Raw genomic sequence first — 12,487 nt, forward strand, 5'->3', positions numbered from 1 at the left:
GCACCTGTGTTTGCCTCATCTGTCTCTAATAACCTTTAGAAAAGAAAACCTGTGTGAATTCGCTTGGAACAATTGATGCCTTCTTATGCTTTTATGATAGGATACTAGAAACACAGGTGAAATAGATTCTGTAAAAATGGTACAGCTGGATATTAGAATTATATGTAATGAAGTCTCTTACATACCTGTGGAAAAGATGGAGAAATATAGGTTGGAAGATGATGTAATTAGGTGCCAACAGACCTATATCCAAGGAATGGTAATCATGAATTAATACAAATACAACCTGGAAAACATTCCCTCATATAGACTTTTCATAAGACTCCATTTTTATTCTTTTATTAGTTAACAATTTAAGTAATCGAGGTAAGGACATTGTGTGCTACTTATTTTTACAAGTGACAAAATCCAAAGAAATTATCAGAGATGTGTAAAATCATTTATAAATAATTTATAGTTCTGTAAATTAGAAACAGCCTAAATTTCCAACAATTTATAAGACTAAGTAAACAAATTATGTCATATTTATTCCAGAAATACAATGCAAATATTAAAGATCAAGTAAAACACTATGTAAACACATGGTAAATGTTTCATAATTTGTTGTTAATTTAAAAAAATTTATAAATTATAGTCCTGTACAATTCTAATTTTTTGTTCCTTTACAAGGAGCAAAATTTACTTTTATAAACAGGAGGAAGCACAATAAGCTTAAAAAAAATTTTTTAAACATGTATGATTTAACTTTTTATATAACTTTTTAATTTTTTATCCCTTTATTTTATCATGATAAGCATACTCTTTAATCCCCATCCCCCATTTCCCCCACCCACCTCCCCTCTGGTAACCAGTTTGTTCTCTCTAGTTAAGAGTCTGTTTCTTGGTTTGTCTCTCTCTTTTTTTCCCTTTGCTCATTTGTTTTGTTTCTTAAATTCCACATATGGAATGAGTGAGATCATATGGTATTTGTCTTTCTTTGACTTCTATTGCTTAGCTTTATACACGCTAGCTCTACCCATGTTGTTGCAAATGGCAAGATTTCATTCTTTTTATGGCTGAATAATATTCCATTGCATATATATATATATACCACATCTTCTTTATCTGTTCATCTATCAGTGGACACTTGTGCTGCTTCCATAGTTTGGCTACTGTAAATAATGCTGCAATAAACATAGGGTTGCATGTATCCCTTTAATTAGTGCTTTTGTATTTGGGGGGTAAATACCTAACGGTACAACTCCTGGATTATACGGGTTCTATTTTTAATATTTTGAGGAATCTCCATACTGTTTTCCAGATTGACTGCACCAGTTTGCATTCCCACCAACAGTGCATGGGGGTTCCTTTTTCTTCATATCCTTGCTAATACTTGTTTTTCTTGTGTTTTTTTATTTTAGCCATTGTGACAGGTGTGAGGTGATATCTCATTGTAGTTTTGATTTGCATTTCCGTGTGATAAGTGATGTTGAACATCTTTTCACGTGTCTGTTAGCCATCTGTATGTCTTCTTTGGGGAAATGTCTGTTCATGTCTTTTGCCCATTTCTTAAATGGATTATTTGGGTTTTTTGTGTGTGTTGAGTTGTATCAGTTCTTTGTATATTTTGGGTACTAACCCTTTATCAGATATGTCATTTGCAAATATCTTCTCCCATTCAGTAGGCTGCCTTTTAGTTTTGTTGATTGCTTCCTTTGCTGTGCAGAAGCTTTTTATTTTGATGTAGTCCAAGTAGTTTAGTTTTGCTTTTATTTCTCTTGCCTCAAGAGACATTTAGAAAAGTGTTGATGTGGCCGATGTCAGAGAGATTACTGCCTGTGTTCTCTTCAAGGATTTTTATGGTTTCAGGCCTCACATTTCGGTCTTTAATCCATTTTGAGTTTATTTTTGTGTATGGTGAAATAAAGTGGTCCAGTTTCATTCTTTTGCCTGTTGCTGTGGTTTTCCCCCAACACTATTTGTTGAAGAAACTGTCTTTTCCCATTGTATGTTTATTCTTCCTCTGTTGAAGATTAATTGACCATATAATTGTCTGGCATAATTGTGGGTTTATTTCTGGGCTTTCTCTTCTCTTCTATTGATCTGTGTGTGTGTTTTTATGCCAGTACCATACTGTTTCAATCACTACCACTTTGTAATATAACTTGAAATCTGGAATTGTGATACCTCCAGTTTTGTTTTCCTTTTCAAGACTGCTTTGACTATTTGAGGTCCTTTGTGGTTCCATAAAAATTTTAGGATTGTTCTAGTTCTGTGAAAAATGCTCTTGGTATTTAATAGGGATTGCGTTAAATCTGTAGATTGCTTTGGGTAGTATGGACATTTTAACAGTATTGGTTCTTCCAATCCATGAGCATGGAATGTCTTTCCATTTCTTTGCCTTGTCTTGAATTTCTTTCATTGGTATTTTATAGTTTTCAGAATTCAGGTCTTTGGTTAAGTTTATTCCTAGATATTTAATGTATTTGGTGCAATTGTAAATAGGATTGTTTTTTTATTTTCAATTTCTGCTGCTTCATTATTAGTGTATAGGAATGCAACAGATTTCTGTACATTGATTTTATACCTTGCAACTTTACTGAATTCATTTATCAGTTCTAGTAGTTTTTTGGTGGAGTCTTTAAGGTTTTCTATATGTAGTATCATGTCATCTGCAAATAGTGAAGGTTTTACTTTTTCCTTACCAATTTGGATACCTTTTATTTCTTTATGTTGTCTTAATGCTGTGGCTAGGATTTGCAGTACTGTGTTGAATAAAAATGATGAGAGTGGACGTGCTTGTCTTGTTCCTGATCTTAGGGGAAAAGCTCTCAGTTTTTCCCCATTAAGTATGATGTTTGCTGTGGGTTTTTCAAATAAGGCCTTTATTATGTTGACATATGTTCCATCTAGACCTACTTTGCAGAGAGTATTTTTATTATGAATGGATGTTGTACTTTGTCAAATGCTTTTTCTGCATCTATTGAAATGATCATATGGTTTTTATCCTTTCTAGATGTGACATATCACAGTGATTGTTTTGTGAATATTAAACCACCCTTTCATCTGGGAATAAATTCCACTTGATCGTGGTACATGATTTTTTAAATATATTTTTGGATTCAGTTTTCTTATATTTTGTTGAGGATTTTTGCATCTATATTCATGAGAGATATTGGCCTATTGTGTTCTCTCTCTCTTGTAATTTTTATTTTTTGTGGTGTCTTTATCTGATTTTGGTATCAGGGTGATACTGGCCTCATAAAAAGAATTTAGAAGTTTTCCTTCCTCTTCTATTTTTTGGAATCATTTGGTAAGAATCGGTATTAACTCTTTTTTAAATGTTTGGTAGAATTCACCTGTGAAGCTGTCTGGTCCTGGACTTTTGTTTTTTTGGGAGTTTTTTGATTACTGATTCAAGCTCCCTACCAGTACCTGGTCTGTTCAGAATTTATCCATTTCTTCTAAGTTGCCCAATCTGTTTGGCATATAGGCTTTCATAATATTCTGTTAGAATTGTTTGTATTTTTGTGGTATTGGTTGTTATTTCTCCTCTTTCATTAGTAATTTTGTTTATTTGGTCTTTCTCTCTTTCTAATGGGTCTTGCTAAGAGTTTATCAATTTTGTTGATCTTCTGAAAGAAACAGCTCCTGATTTCACTGATCTTTTTTTTTTAGTTTCTGTGTCATTTATTTCTGCTCTAATCTTTATTATTTCCTTCCTTTTGCTGGGTTTGGGGTTTGTTCTTCTTTTTCTATCTTCTTTAGGTGTAAGGTAAGGTTGTTTGTGATTTTTCTTGCTTCTTGAGGTAGCGCTGTGTTGCTATAAACTTCCTCTTAGAACAGCTTTTGCTGCATCCCCCAAATTTTGGACCATTGTGTTTTCATTTTCATTTGTTTTCATGTAATTATTGATTTTTTTCTTTGATTTCTGGTTGACCCATTCATTGTTTAGTAGCATGTTATTTAACCTGCATGTATTTGTGCTCTTCCCAGATTTTTTCTTGTGATTGATTTCTAGTTTCATAGCATTATGGTCAGAAAAGATGCATGGTATGACTTTGATCTTTTGAATTTGTTGAGGCTTGTTTTGTGGCCTAATATGTGATCTATTCTGGAGAATGTTCCATGTGTGCTTGAAAAGAATGTGTATCCTGCTGTTTTAGGCTGGAGTGTCCTAAATATGTCTGTTAAATCTATCTGGTCCAATGAGTCATTCAAAACGATTGTTTCCTTATTGATTTTCTGTTTGGATGATCTGTCCATCAATGTAAATAGGGTGTTAAGGTCCCCTACCATTATTGTATTACTATTAATTGTTCCCTTTATGTTTGTTATTAACACTTTTATGTATTTGGGTTCTCCCATGTTGGGTGCATATATATTTACAATTGTTATATCCTCTTATTGGATCGTCCCCTTTATTCTTATACAATGTCCTTTTTTGTCTCTTGTTACAGTCTTTGTTTTAAAGTCTATTTTTCTGATATAAGCATTGTTACCCTGACTTTGTTTTACATGATAAATGTTTCTCTATCCCCTCACTTTAAATCTGCAGATGTCTTTTGGTTTGAAATGACTCACTTGTAGGCAGCAGAGAGATGGATCTTGTTTTTTAGTCCATTCTGACACCCTATGTCTTTTGATTGGAGCATTTAGTCCATTTACATTCAAAGTAATTATTGACAGACATGTATTTATTGCCATTTTATTACTTGTTTTGTGGTTGTTGTTTTTTTTTTTTAAGATTTATTTATTTATTTGACAGAGAGAGACACAGCAAGAGAGGGAACACAAGCAGGGGGAGTGGGAGAGGGAGAAGCAGGCTTCCCGCCGAGCAGGGAGCCTGATGCGGGGCCTGATCCCAGGACCCTGGGACCATGACTTGAGCCGAAGGCAGATGCTTAACAACTGAGCCACCCAGGCGCCCCTTGTGGTTGTTTTTTCAATAGATTTTCTCTAATCCTTCTCTTGCACCCTCTCATGGTTTATTGGCTTTCTTTAGTGATATATTTGGATTTCTTTCTCTTTATTTTTGCATATCTATTACTGGGTTTTGATTTGTGGTTACCATTAGGTTTGTTTATAACATCTTCTGCATATAGCAGTCTATATTAAGTTGATGGTCACTTAAGTTTAAACCCATTCTTTACTCTCCCTACCCCCAACCCCCCACATTTTAGGTATATGGTGTCATATTTTACATCCTTTTATTTTAGGAATCCCTTGACCAATTTTTACAGATATATTTATTTTTACTGCTTTTGTGTTTTTTACTCTTCATACTCTCTCTATGGTTTTCCTTTCCATTCAAAGAGTCCTCTTTAATATTCTTGTAGGACTCATTTAATGGTCATGAACTCCTTTAGTTTTGTTTGTATGAGAAACTCTTTACTCTCCTTCTATTCAGAATGTTAGCCTTGCTGGATAGAGTATTCTTGGTTGCACTTTTTTTTTCTTTCAGCACTTTAAATATATCTTACCACTCTCTTCTGTCCTGCAAAGTTTCTATTGAAAAATCCTGATAATTTTATGGAGTGTCCCTTGTATGTAACTGTCTTCTTTTCTATTGTTGCTTTTAAAACTTTTTCTTTATTGCTACTTTTTGCCATTTTAATTACTTTGTGTCTTGGTGTGGCCCTCCTTGGGTTGAATTTTGAGGGGAGGCTCTTTGTGCCTCCTGAATCTGGTTATCTGTTCCCTCCCCCAGATTAGGGAAGTTTTCAGCTAGTATTTCTTCAAATAAGTTTTCTGCCACCTTATCTCTCTCTCCTTCTGAGATCCCTGTGATACAAATGTTATTATGCTTGATGGAATCACTGAGTTCCCTACAACAGTTCTCAATTTGCATAATTTTTTTCCTCTCCTTTGCTCAATTTGGTTACTTTCCATTACTCTGTGTTGCATGTCATTAATTCATTCCTCTGCTTCATCTAGCCTATTTATTCCATGAAGTGTATTTTTAATTTCATTTATTGTGTTCTTGATCTCTGATTGGTTCTTTTTCAATCTCTGTGTTAAGGGTCTTACTGATGTCCTCTTTTCTCCAGTCCAGGGAGTATCTTTGTGATTATTACTTTATATTCTCTATCGGGCACATTATTTATATATGTTTCACTTTGGTCTCTTACTGTGGTTTGGTCCTGTCCTTTCATATGGGAGATTTTTTGCTGTCTCCTCGTTTTGTTTGACTTTGTCTGTTTCTCTGTGTTAGGAAAGTCAGCTACTTCTTTTGCTCTTAACAATAATAGCTTTATGGGGACGCCTGGGTGGCTCAGCCAGTTAAGCGGCTGCCTTTGGCTCAGGTCATGATCCCAGGGTCCTGGGATCGAGCCCCGCATTGGGCTCCCTGCTCAGCGGGGAGCCTGCTTCTCCCTCTCCCTCTGCCTGCCTCTCTGCCTACTTGTTCTCTCTCTATGTCAAATAAATAAATAAAATATTTAAAAACAAAACAAAAAACAATAATAGCTTTATGAAGAATAGATCCTGTAGTGCCCTCAATGCTGTGTTCCCTGTTCCCCTTGACCTGGCCCTTTAGGGAGTATCTCCTACGTGTGTTGCGTGTGCTACGCTCTTGAATCTTGGCCTCTTTTTCCTTCAGTTCAGTTCTCTGCAGAGGCTCTCTTTGCCTATTGTGGGCAGCAAGGTGTGCGGTGGTTTGCTCGCTAAATGAGACATGCCACTGCCGGAACTAGGTCCCACAAAACACACAGGTCTGGAGATGTGGTGTTGGCAGGGTTTTCCCTGGTCTTCTGGGGAAGAGGCCCACAGTGCCAGGATTGAGGCATGTATGACTGGGAAGGCTGGATCCACTGAAGGGTGGGGTGAGGGAGTGGTGGTGACCCCAAGATAACCCAGATGTTGGTCTTAGTAGACAAGGATTTATTTAAAGCAGCTGTTATTTGTTCAAGAACCTAAGGAAAATAAAGTCATAATGAACAGGTAGGGATTTTCAGCAAGAAATATAAACTAAAAAAGAAGTATATAAACTCTCCAAATGAAAAGTGTAGTATCTGGGGGGAAAAAATAAAAACAATGGATGGGCTTAGCGAGATTGGAGAAAACAGGAAAAAAAGTTTCAATTAATGTGAAGACAAAAATTATTCAATATGGAGAACAGAAATGACAGAAAATCAGTGAACAGATCCCAAAGACCTGAGGGATGATACCAAGCAGTCTAAAATGTGGGTAATTGCAGTCCCAGGAGGAGAGGGAAAAGATAATGTGACATGAAATATTTGAAAAAATAATGGTAAAAAATTTCCTAAATTTGGTTTAAAAAACCTCCAGATCTAGCAGGCTCAGACACTTCCCCTACAAAGCAGGATAAATAAAAAGAACATTTTACCTAGACACGTAAGTTAATGTAATTCTAAAGAAGGGTATCTTGAAAGCAACCAGATAAAAATAATGTTCATTATTCTTAAGGTAGAGTTTCTCAGCCTTGGCTCTGTTGGCCTTGTGGGCTGGGTAATTATCTGTCTGTAGGAGAAGCTATCCTGTGCATTTTAACATATTTAGCAGTATCTTTGTCCTCTACCCAATACATTGATCCTCAGTGAGAACTACGGTGTTAAAACAACTGGTAAATATGTGGGTAAATAAAATACTATATATTTTCTCTTTATTTAAAAGCAAAATTATAACATTGTAGTGTGGGGTTTATAATGTTCATAGATACAACATATTTGATAATAGTATGAGGTGAATGAAAGTACAGTTGTGGGGTTATTCAAATGTACATTTTATGTAAAATTTTACATTACATTTTACATGAAGTAGAACAGTAACCCTGAGCTGTCTGTGATAAGTTATAGAAAACATTGTCCTCCATAGAGCTACCATTTAAAAAAAAATACAAAACAGTACACCTAAAATGTCAATAGGTTAGTTACAATGGAATTCTAAGAACATTTGATTAAGCCAAAAAATGTCAGGAAAGGAAAAAAAAACACAGGGTGAATAGAAAACAAATAGCTAGGCAGGAAATCTAAATTGAATGACGATAATAGTTAAATAAAAATGGAGTGCATGCTCCTATTAAAACAAAGAGATTGTCAGAATAAGGCTTGAATATATACCTCTTCTATTCAACATTTTATGGGAGGATTTAGTGCAGCTAGGTTTTTTAAAAAGGGTATAATGGGGGGGCGCCTGGGTGGCTCAGTCATTAAGCGTCTGCCTTCGGCTCAGGTCATGATCCCAGGGTCCTGGGATCGAGCCCTGCATCAGGCTCCCTGCTCAGCGGGGAGCCTGCTTCTCCCTCTCCTGCTCCCCCTGCTTGTGTTCCCTCTCTCGCTGTGTCTCTCTCTGTCAAATAAAATCTTTTAAAAAAAAAAAAAGGTATAATGGGGCGCCTAGGTGACACAGTCAGTTAAGCATCTGACTCTTGATTTTTGGCTTGGGTCATGATCTCAGGGTCATGAGATGGAGTCCCCGCATCAGGCTCCTGTCGGACTCTGTGCTGGGTGTGGAGCCTGCTTAAGATTCTCCCTCTCGGGCGCCTGGGTGGCTCAGTTGGTTAAGCGACTGCCTTCGGCTCAGGTCATGATCCTGGAGTCCCAGGATCGAATCCCGCATCGGGCTCCCTGCTCGGCGGGGAGTCTGCTTCTCCCTCTGCCCCTCCCCCCTCTCATGTGCTCTCTCTCATTCTCTCTCTCTCAAATAAATAAATAAAATCTTTAAAACAAACAAACAAACAAAAAAGATTCTCCCTCTCCCTCTGCCTCTCTTCTCCAACTCCTGTTTGCACTCTCTCTCTCTCTCTCTTTCTGTCTCTCTCTCAAAAAAATTAAATTAAAAAAGGGCATAAAATGGGAAGGAAAAGTAAAAATGTCTCTCTTTGTATGAGTGTTTACATGAAAAATCACCCTAAAAAGCAATCAATAAAAGTAATAAACTTTGCAAAGTAACAAGATAGAGGGCAATATGCATAAATCTATAGTTTCTGTGTCAAGCAGCAAACAACTGGAAAAAAAATTCTTTTAATTTACATTGACAACAGTGTCAAACATGAAATTAGCAATAAATTAGAAGATTTATAGGAACAATGAAAACTATAAGACACTGCTGTGAGAAATGAAAGATGCCTATGAATGGAGAGCTATCCCATGTCAGTGAATTGGAAGACTTAATATTGGTAATATATTGGTTCTCTCCAAACTGATCTATAGATTGTGTTATCCCAACCAGTTTCTCAGTAGCCATTTTCTCAAATAGAAATTGACAAGCTGATTTTTAAAGTTCGCATTAAAATGCAAAGGAAGCTAAAATCTTACGAAAGAACACAGCTCGAGGACTTCCTCTATAGCTTCAAGATGTGCTATAAAGTCATAACCATCAGGCTAAGTACTGTGTGGGCATGATGATAGGCATATAGATCGCTAGAACAGAATAGAGTCCAAATATAGGCCCATACTTAAATGGTAATCTGATTTTTAACCAAAATGCCTAAACAATTAAATAGGCAAAGAACAGAAATGTTGTTAGAACAACTGATTATCCGTATTGGAAAACATGAAGCCTGACTTTTGCCTCAAACCATGCTCTAAAATTAATTTGCAGCGTATCATAGGCCTAAATGGAAAATGCAGGCCATAGATGACATCAGCAAAAACGGACACAAGAAGAAGCTCCAAATGTTCTCTCCTCAAGAAAAGCATCAATAAAACTGGCAATAATTATTAGAAAAGGACCAAGTGGAAGTTCTGGATTTGAATAAGTACAATAGCCGATATGATTTACTAGAGCATAGCAGATTTGAACAGGCAGAAGAAAGAATCAACATGTTTGGAAGATAGGTCAATTGAGATTATCCAGGCTGAAGAATAGAAAGAATAGAGAATGAAGAAAAATGAACCATAACAAATGTTGGCAACAATGTGGAGAAATTGGTACCCTCATACATTGCTGGGAGGGAATTAAAATGGTGCAGCTGCTTTGGAAAAATTTGGCAGTTCCTCAAAATGTTAAACACACAGTTACCATAGGACCTAGGAATTTCACTCCTACATATAGACCCAAGAGAACTGAAAATCTAGGTCTATACACAAAGTTGGGCATTAATTTTCATAGCAGCATTATTCATCGTAGCCAAAAGGGAAATGACCCACATGTCAATCAGTTGATGAATGCATAAACAAACTGTGGCATATCCATACAATGCAATGTTATGTTCTATAAAAGGAACGGAATACTGATCTTTGTCACAGCATGGATGAAACTTGAAATCATTATGCTAAGTGAAATAAGCCAGACATGAAAGGTCACATATTATATGATCCCATTTATATGAAATGTCCAGAATAGACAAATTCATAGAGAACGTGAACAGTTACTGGGGGTCAGGGAAGTAGGAGTTGTGGAGTAACTGTTAACAGGTACAGGGCATCTTTTGGAGTGATGAAAATACTCTGGAATTAGATTGTGGTGATGGTTGTGCAACCTTGTGAGTATCAACAAATGTTGGACTCTAATTAAAAAAACAAAAGCCTACCTGTACTAAATAGAGGGTAGCATTTTCCCCTCAGTGTTTGAGAGATCCTGAAAGTATATAATGATAAGAAAACAAGTTAAATTAATTACAGATCTTGTTCTAATCAGAAAACAATTTAAAATGAGCTACCCATCCTGTTTCTCTAGTTGATTATAATAATGGGGTATTGCCATTGAGCCATAGTTATTAATTTTCTCAAAAAGTGCATTTCTTAAATATTCTCTTATTGAGAAAACTTTAAATTAGATGTAGTTAAAAATTTATAGTAACCCTCGAGCGATGATAGCATTAGGGTCAGCTATATAATCCCATTAATTTGTGTGTGTGGTTTTGTTTTTAATTTTATTTTTAATCTCTATACCCAATGTGGGGCTTGAACTCACAACCCTGAGATCCCTGAGATCGAGTCCCATGCTCCACCCACTGAGCCAGCCAGGCACCCCATAATCCTGTCAGGTTGTATAAATGGAGTTTGAAATGTCAGGTTCTAGGTAGTGATAAATAGGTACATCTACGTCAGATGGTTGGGAGAAGGCCGCCTTAGGGGGAAAGGCTTTGAGCCCATTAAGCTTTTATTAAATGCCTACACCTAACATCTAATTATAGATCTGTCAAAAACAAGACATTTCCTTCCTCTCCCCTTTTTAGTAAAATATGGTAAAATAGGTCACGATTTCCCTTAGGCAACTTTTCAGTTTGACATAGTCATGAGTGTAATAATGTAAAGAATAATGTAGGAATTTTTTCAGCTGTTTTGTAGGACTGTTTAAATTGTGGTTTAGGGTTTTTGTTTGACACTTGCCAAACTGGTTAGCTGTCTGGTATGTGGTATGTTAGGGGAATACTATCTACCTGCCTGTTGTACTCTTGTGTTGCCCTTGGTTACAGGAGTCTTTCCTGCAAGGAAGCTGATTGCCTGTTTCAGGGAATCAACCACAGAATGTGTAGTAAGACTCTGTGATGAGGAAATAGGAAACTGAAAAATGAACAAAAAGGCCTGGTTGGTGTTCAGTCCGTTCATATAGAGCCTAATGCTGCCACCTAGTGGGAAAAAGGTGCAGAGACCGGCCAAAAAGATTTTTGTGTGGACTGTGGTAGATCAGAACCTTGTGACAAAACAACTGTATGAAATATTTTTAACAACCTAAAGCTACTTTAAACAGTAATTATGGAACCACAGATTATATTAACCCTAGCCAATAATTTGGAAAATACTTTAAAAAATGATTTTTGCTAAAAACTGGAATTAAGGAAAACAACCACTTGGAATTTAGTTACCCTCATGACTTTAAAATCTTTGTTTATAAACGAAATCAGTTTTTTAAATGTTAAAAAAATTAATAAAAGAATAGTGCACAGTATACTTAAATCTAAAGATAATTTTGAGTTGCTACTCTCACATGTTAGTCTAATTTTTCAAAGGATTTTAATGTGTAAGAGTCCTTAAAAAAAAAAGATTTATTTATTTGAGAGAGGGCAGGGGGAGGGGCAGAGGGAGAGAGAGTCTTAAGCAGACTCTATGCTAAGCACGGAGCCTGATGTGGGGCTCTGTCTCACGACTCTGAGATCATGACCTGAGCTGAAACCAAGAGTTGGTCACTTAACTGACTTTGCCACTCAGGCACTCTAAGAGTCCTTATTAAACATACTTAAACCTAAGATATAGAATTTGTATAACCTGGCAGACTGAAACTTGTGAGGCACTCAAATTTTATTTTTTGGAATGTGCTCCAATACTTTTGGAGGATCAGTCCTTAAATTCAAAGTTAAAACTTAACATTATTTATGAGGAAAGGCAAGTAGCTGAGAAGCAAAAATTAATGTGAAAATTGGAAATATCTATGCATATATATGAGGAAGAGACATTGTTATGTCATTAATGTCACAAAATAAAGCAAATTTGGTTTTAAGATATTTTTAACTGGGGAAGAGAGAGAAATTGTATTTTTTAAAAAGATTTTATTTCTTTGACAGAGAGGGAACACAAGGAGAGCAGCAGAGGGAGAGGGAGAA

At 36.1% G+C, this 12,487-nt stretch overlaps 1 protein-coding gene across 1 annotated transcript in view; it reads left to right on the plus strand.

Moving 5' to 3' along the window:
• Positions 1-12,487, plus strand: part of RAVER2 (ribonucleoprotein, PTB binding 2) — an 80,736-nt gene that overhangs the window by 54,156 nt on the left and 14,093 nt on the right. The gene's annotated exons all lie outside the window — the stretch shown is intronic.

The sequence above is a fragment of the Leptonychotes weddellii genome, chromosome 4 (genome assembly GCF_054177405.1).
Source record: "Leptonychotes weddellii isolate Sample4059 chromosome 4, ASM5417740v2, whole genome shotgun sequence".
In the NCBI taxonomy this organism is placed as follows: domain Eukaryota; kingdom Metazoa; phylum Chordata; class Mammalia; order Carnivora; family Phocidae; genus Leptonychotes; species Leptonychotes weddellii.